We start from the raw sequence: 6,618 nt of genomic DNA, 5'->3' as shown, positions 1-6,618 counted from the left end.
ACCTTTCTGTTTTACAAAAGGTTCTTTTTTGGCGAAAGAAGGTTCTTCAGATTATAAAAAGGTAAGAAAGAGATGGTTCTTTAAAGAACCTTTAACTGAATGGTTCTTTGTGGAACCAAAAATGGTTCTTCTATGGCATCGCTGTGAAGAACCTTTTGAAGAACCTTTATTTTTAAGAGTGTAACGCCCTAGAAACCCACAACACCACAGCAACAGGACAGTAATCATGTTTTGTTCAGAAAATAAACAAATTCGCAAGTGTTGTCTTCATATTGCCCAACTGTTAACTGACCAGTCATTATATTACATGTTATATTAAGTTAAATATAACATTTACAATATTATAAATGCATAAAGTTTTGTGTTAGGGTTAGGTGTGGATTATATTGTAGTAGTAGGATGATTTAGACTATTTTCCCAGTCATCTCAATCCCAGAATTGTCCTAATTTACCTGAATTCACCCTATTGTAAATTATTCATATTTTATATAAATATATTATTTGCTTGAATTTGGTTGGCTAGGGTAAACGTACCTATTAAGCTCACGTACTCATTAAGCACACTTCCATATTTGAGCTCAGATTATAAAAAGACAAAATAAATGTATTATCATACTTGATGTCTTAAAGGGTGAGTTCACCCAAAAATGAAAATTATGTAATTAATTACTCACCCTTGTGTCGTTTCAAACCCGTAAGACCTTCGTTTATCTTTGGAACAAAAATTAAGATATTTGTGATGGAATCTGAGAGCTGTCTGACCCTGCACAGACAGCAACGCAGCAGAAAGTCTAGAAACGTAGCAAGGAGATCTGTAAAATAATCCATGTGACATCAGTGGTTCATCCGCAATAATACGAAACTACGAGAATACTTTTTGTGTAAAAAAAAACTTTATTCAACAATTCGTCTCCTCCGCATCACCCTGGTACCATTCGGAGAATATCCGCTGGACGTAAACAGCGTATGCTGTTTTGTGTCAGCTGCGTCACGCCAGATCTGTTTCCTACGTTGTTGTGATTTGATCTGAACGGAAACAGCGTATCCATGTGACGCAGATATTCTCCAAAATGGCACCAGGGTGATGTGGAGGAGACGAATAGTTGAATAAAGTCGTTATTTTTGTTTTCTTTGCGCACAAAAAGTATTCTCTAACGCTTCGTATAATTGCGGTTGAACCACTGATGTCACGTGGATTATTTTACAGATCTCCTTACTACGTTTCTGGACTTGGGAACATTTCAGTTGCGTTGCTGTCTGTGCAGGGTCAGACAGCTCTCAGATTCCATCAAAAATATCTTAATTTGTGTTCCGAAGATAAACGAAGGTCTTACGGGTTTGAAACGACATGAGGGTGAGTAATTAATGACTGAATTTTAATTTTGGGTGAACTAACCCTTTAACCAATTGATGTGTTTGTTACTACATACCTCCGGTAATTTCAAAACAATCAGATTATTGCACACTGAGATATGGGTCTCTGTGTGTTCACACTGTCTGGTGGCCATTTTGAAAGCTGTCTGAAAACTTTGACCAAAAGAGGAGCCCTTTAAATGTGCATTTTTTAGACGTTTTAGCCTTTATTTTGGGTAAGTTTCACTACTTACTGTAAAATTAAGAGATTAATGTTTAGACTTTTGCATATTATAACCTGGAACTTGGATGTAGGAAATAATTACAGTTAGATCCAAAAGATAGATTTGGCAACATAGCGCAGATGCTACAGAACACAGTTAGCTGACTAGCTGTATAAGATTGTGTGCTACGCTAATATATTACTTCACAGGCATTACTGGCTTGTACTTTTACATCCATAATATTATAAATTGACAGTTTATTGCTGGTCTGTGGTTTTACACTGCTGTAATTTTTTTAAGATTTAATATTATTTTAAGGTGAGCTTAAAGGGTACACTACTAAATCACACAGCTTCAGTGTGACATCAATACGAAAAAAAACATAATTTCATAGACATTGTTAATAATAGTTGTTCATAATAAAATATGTATGAATTTAATACATGACCTAGATTATTTATTTTGCAATTTTAATAAATATTACATTAAATTTATAAAAAATTGTTGCTGCTCCAATTAAGCTCAGTGTGCTCTCTTTAAGCTCTTCCACATTGAACGTCTATGTATATACTTCATAAACAGACTTTACATTTAAACTGAGGGTTGTCACTTTAAGTTAAGTTAATCGATTTTCTAGGGATTCTGTAAACTCAAATCTCCAGAATGGCTCTGAACTTTGGCAACTAGCATCAACTTCTACTTACTGTAAATCGGTGGAAAATGTCTAGATTGCAACAATGTCTAGATGTTGCAATGTGCTTAAATGACATTGATTGACGTGATTGACTTTGTACCTCGAAAAAAACATTTTTTTCAATTATTCTTTAAAAAGGTTGTTTAAAATAAACAAGAATTTTTAATAAAACATGATGTGAGCTTAATGGGAACAAGGGTGTGCTTAAAGGTTACTGAAATGTACCCATTAAGCACAGCCAGACTTTTTGCATTTAATGATGCATATCTTAATTGAAATGCTTTTGTCATTTAAAATAAAATTAAATATTTTTGTGTGAGAGATTAATATTTTATTTTAACATAACTTTTTATACTGAAACCAATGTCTTGTGCACTAAAAATGTCTCAATGTAGATATAGGTGAGCTTAATAGGTACGTTTACCCTAATTATGGAAATTATGTATGGAATTGTCAGTATTTAGGCTAGTGTTTTACTTTTTAATGATGTAAGTGCATCATGGACATGCAAGCCTTGACAATCATCCTGTTTTGTCTTGATTTGTAATGGCACACAGTTGTCAAAATGCATCAGTCGTTTTCTACATAGAGGTTTTAAGCTCTCAATGAATCAATCACTTGAGCAAAAAACATCAATCCTTCTATAAATCAATGGGTTACTGCTAGAGACCTCTGTACTAATCACATAATTTCACTTAGCTGAGCTTTTAGCTGAACGTAAACTAGTGTCCCTGCATTTTATAGATTTCCTTAAATCTCTGGGTGAATCAAAAGTTTAGTGCATTTTACAGTCTTTTAAAATTTCATATACATATAGCAACATATAGAGCATTCCATTTTTTTTTCTTTTTGATTCAACACTTTTGCAGGAATTAAATTACATCTTATTTTATTAAGGTCTTATTAAAGCCTGCAATGGAAGGGATTTGAGGCTGAGATATTGTAAACTGCTTATTTACTCACACACATATATATCATGTTTCCCTGTGTGCTGAAGAATGTTGTCTTCACAGAGTCATAAAGTAACACACTCTTATAGTATAGGTCCACATCCACAAAAAACACTGTCATGTAACACATTCATTCAAAAGGGTGCTTTGTTCCAGTCCATTATTCCACTTTCCATCCTTTCTTTAATGCACTTTATCTCTGTCACCCCTTTGTTCTCTCTCACCTATTCTTTATGTTTGCTTTGTTTGGGCCTTTATCTCCATACAACCTTTATCCCACACCTCCCTTTCTCTTGTTTTCCTTTTCTTTGTTCTGCACTTTTCTTCCAGGTCAGCAGGATTGTCACTGTCTTCTGAAGAATTTAACTTTGTCACACAGGTATTTTGTGCGCTGCCTATGTGTTTGTCTAGATCAGGGGTAGGCAAGTTCGGTCCTAGAGAGCCGCAGTCCTGCAGAGTTCAGCTCCAACCCTAATCAAACACACCTGAACAAGCTAATCAATGTCTTCAGTATTACTAAGGCTAAGTTTTGTTTTCAGGATTGGAGCTGAACTCTGCAGGACTGCGGCTCTCTAGGACCGAACTTGCCTACCCCTGGTCTAGATCATCCGATGCATATGAGTCTTAAAATAAAAATGTAATACATTATAATACATTTCATACATAAGAGTATGAGTCCATCTAATGTGGTAGATGCAAAAGTCATTGTTTTATATGTGTGCCACCAATACGTGTTAAAGGCTAAGGATTGTGACCTTTGCCCTTTGAGGTTTGCATGCAATTGTTTAGGAGTGCATCAAACTGTCATTTTATGTTTTCTGATCAATTTGTCGACACAAGTGACAGACACTTCAATATGAATTGCTAGACCGTAAGAAAGGAAGTAACAGAGGTCATTCTGTTTTGAACAGTTCAGGTTGCGCTCATCCACTGTCCGACTCATTGGACCAATTAGCAGGGCGGTAAAAGCCTCCCAAATCCCTTACTGAAGAGACTAATAAAATTAGCAGGCCCTCCATCTTATCTTTGAACGATAAACAGCCAGCTATTAGATTACAGCTATTAAATTAGAAACAGTCTCTAAACAAACAATTACCTGAATGTAAGTGTGGGATGGGAAAAAAGAGGATAAAACATAGTGTGTGGAGAGTGTTTATGGATGAATATAGAGGCTTTTGACCATGGTGGTTCCAATGTCCATTAATGGCTTGAATTGGTTTGACAACATCAATACATTACAATAATGGAGACCCTGGACCACATATGTGACCCTGGACCACAAAACCAGTCTTAAGTTGCACGGGTATATTTGTAGTAATAGCCAAAAATACATTGTATGGGTCAAAATTATAAATTTTTCTTTTATTCCAAAAATCATTAGGATATTAAGTAAAGATCGTGTTCCATGAAGATATTTTGTAACTTTCTACCAGAAATATATCAAAACTTAATTTTTGATTAGTAATATGCATTGCTAAGAACTTCATTTGGACAACTTTAAAGGCGATTTTCTCAATATTTAGATTGTTTTGCACCCTCAGATTCCAGATTTTCAAATAGTTGTATATCGGCTAAATATTGTCCTATCCTAACAAACCATGCATCAATGGAAAGCTTATTTATTCAGCTTTCAGATGGTATATAAATCTCAATTTCGAAAAATTGGCACTTAAGTCTGGTTTTGTGGTCTAGGGTCACATATATACTATATAATATATACCAAGGGTAGCATGTGTACACATGTAGGGTGTATAGTGTGGGTTTCAATATGTTTACTAATTACAGTTGAGGTTCTAATGACCCAGCTGTCACACAATACATCTCTCAGATTACTGTAGCAATGTGAGTCCTATTATACCCATATGCCTTTGGGTTTATTCAATCACAACTATAAAAACACAATAGCAGCTCACTGAAAGAGCTGGCTTTGTGTTGTCCAAAAAGTGTGTCCAGATTTTGCTTGTGTGTGATTTGGTTTCTCAAAAATATCAGTAGATTCTATAAATCTGTATCATCTTCCTTCCTTTCTTTCTTTCTTTCTTTCTTTCTTTCTTTCTTTCTTTCTTTCTTTCTTTCTTTCTTTCTTTCTTTCTTTCTTTCTTTCTTTCTTTCTTTCTTTCTTTCTTTCTTTCTTTCTTTCTTTCTTTCTTTCTTTCTTTCTTTCTTTCTTTCTTTCTTTCTTTCTTTCTTTCTTTCTTTCTTTCTTTCTTTCTTTCTTTCTTTCTTTCTTTCTTTCTTTCTTTCTTTCTTTCTTTCTTTCTTTCTTTCTTTCTTTCTTTCTTTCTTTCTTTCTTTCTTTCTTTCTTTCTTTCTTTCTTTCTTTCTTTCTTTCTTTCTCTCTCTCTCTCTCTCTCTCTCTCTCTCTCTCTCTTTCTTTGTCTTTCTTTCTTTCTGCATATTTTACAAATATTTGCCTGTCAGCCAACTTATCTTAAATCTTTAGCCGGCCTGCTCTTTTTTTTTCTTCTCATTTTTGCCATTGTTCCTTCTCTATACAGCTCTATCCATGACTCTTTGTCTCCGCGTTTCAACTTAACTTTCTCATTGGCTTCATGTTTATTTGATATCCATCATGTTTATTTACCATTATTTTTTATTATAGAGTTTCTCTTTAAGAAAATAAACTTTCTTTCTGTAATCTTCTAGCACAACCTTTCCATAGAGGTTTGCTAGAATATTTTGCTTGTGAATTTGGTTATTGACTGAATTTTGCGGCAAAATTTTTTTAGTAAAATGTATATTATATTTTCCGAAATGCCATTTAAGTGTGTGTATATATATGTATATACAGTATATGTATATATATATATATATATATATATATATATATATATATATATATATATATAAATAAATTAAATTTAAATACACGGATTTATATTATTTCTTAATTTCTGTTTAAAATGTATTTCATTAGACATGTAAACATTTGCAGTTTTAGTTTAGTTCATTGAGATAAGATATTCTGTATTGAGTTCAGACCTCCAATATGTGGCATATTTTGATCATTATAACCTCTTGATTTAACAAGTATGTCTGTATATTTACTGTTATTGAGCAAGAGAACTTGTAACAGTGTATTTAGACACCTGCCTCCGGCCTACTTTCCTGCCTCTAAGGTTTCTCTTAGGACAAAACCACTAGGACAGGGAAAATAAAAGAGTGGAGAAAGAGAGGAGGGAAAGAGAAGTAAGCAGATCTGTTATGCTGTTCCAGGAGGATGGCAGTAATACACATCCACCACCTCACATCACACAAACTGTCCCTGGAGAGGGGAACTGAGCACTCACAGTTGGTTTGTCATTTAAAATAAGTCATTGTTCTGAGACAGAGGATGAATTAATTTACCTGCTATACAGAAATATTAGGAGAAGAAAAGAAAAGACAGACTGAAAGG

Source organism: Sinocyclocheilus grahami, unplaced genomic scaffold (genome assembly GCF_001515645.1).
Source record: "Sinocyclocheilus grahami isolate Dianchi unplaced genomic scaffold, SAMN03320097.WGS_v1.1 scaffold60.1, whole genome shotgun sequence".
NCBI classification, from domain to species: Eukaryota; Metazoa; Chordata; class Actinopteri; order Cypriniformes; family Cyprinidae; genus Sinocyclocheilus; species Sinocyclocheilus grahami.
The sequence above is the reverse complement of the archived record's forward strand: the minus strand, read 5'-3'. Positions refer to the sequence as shown.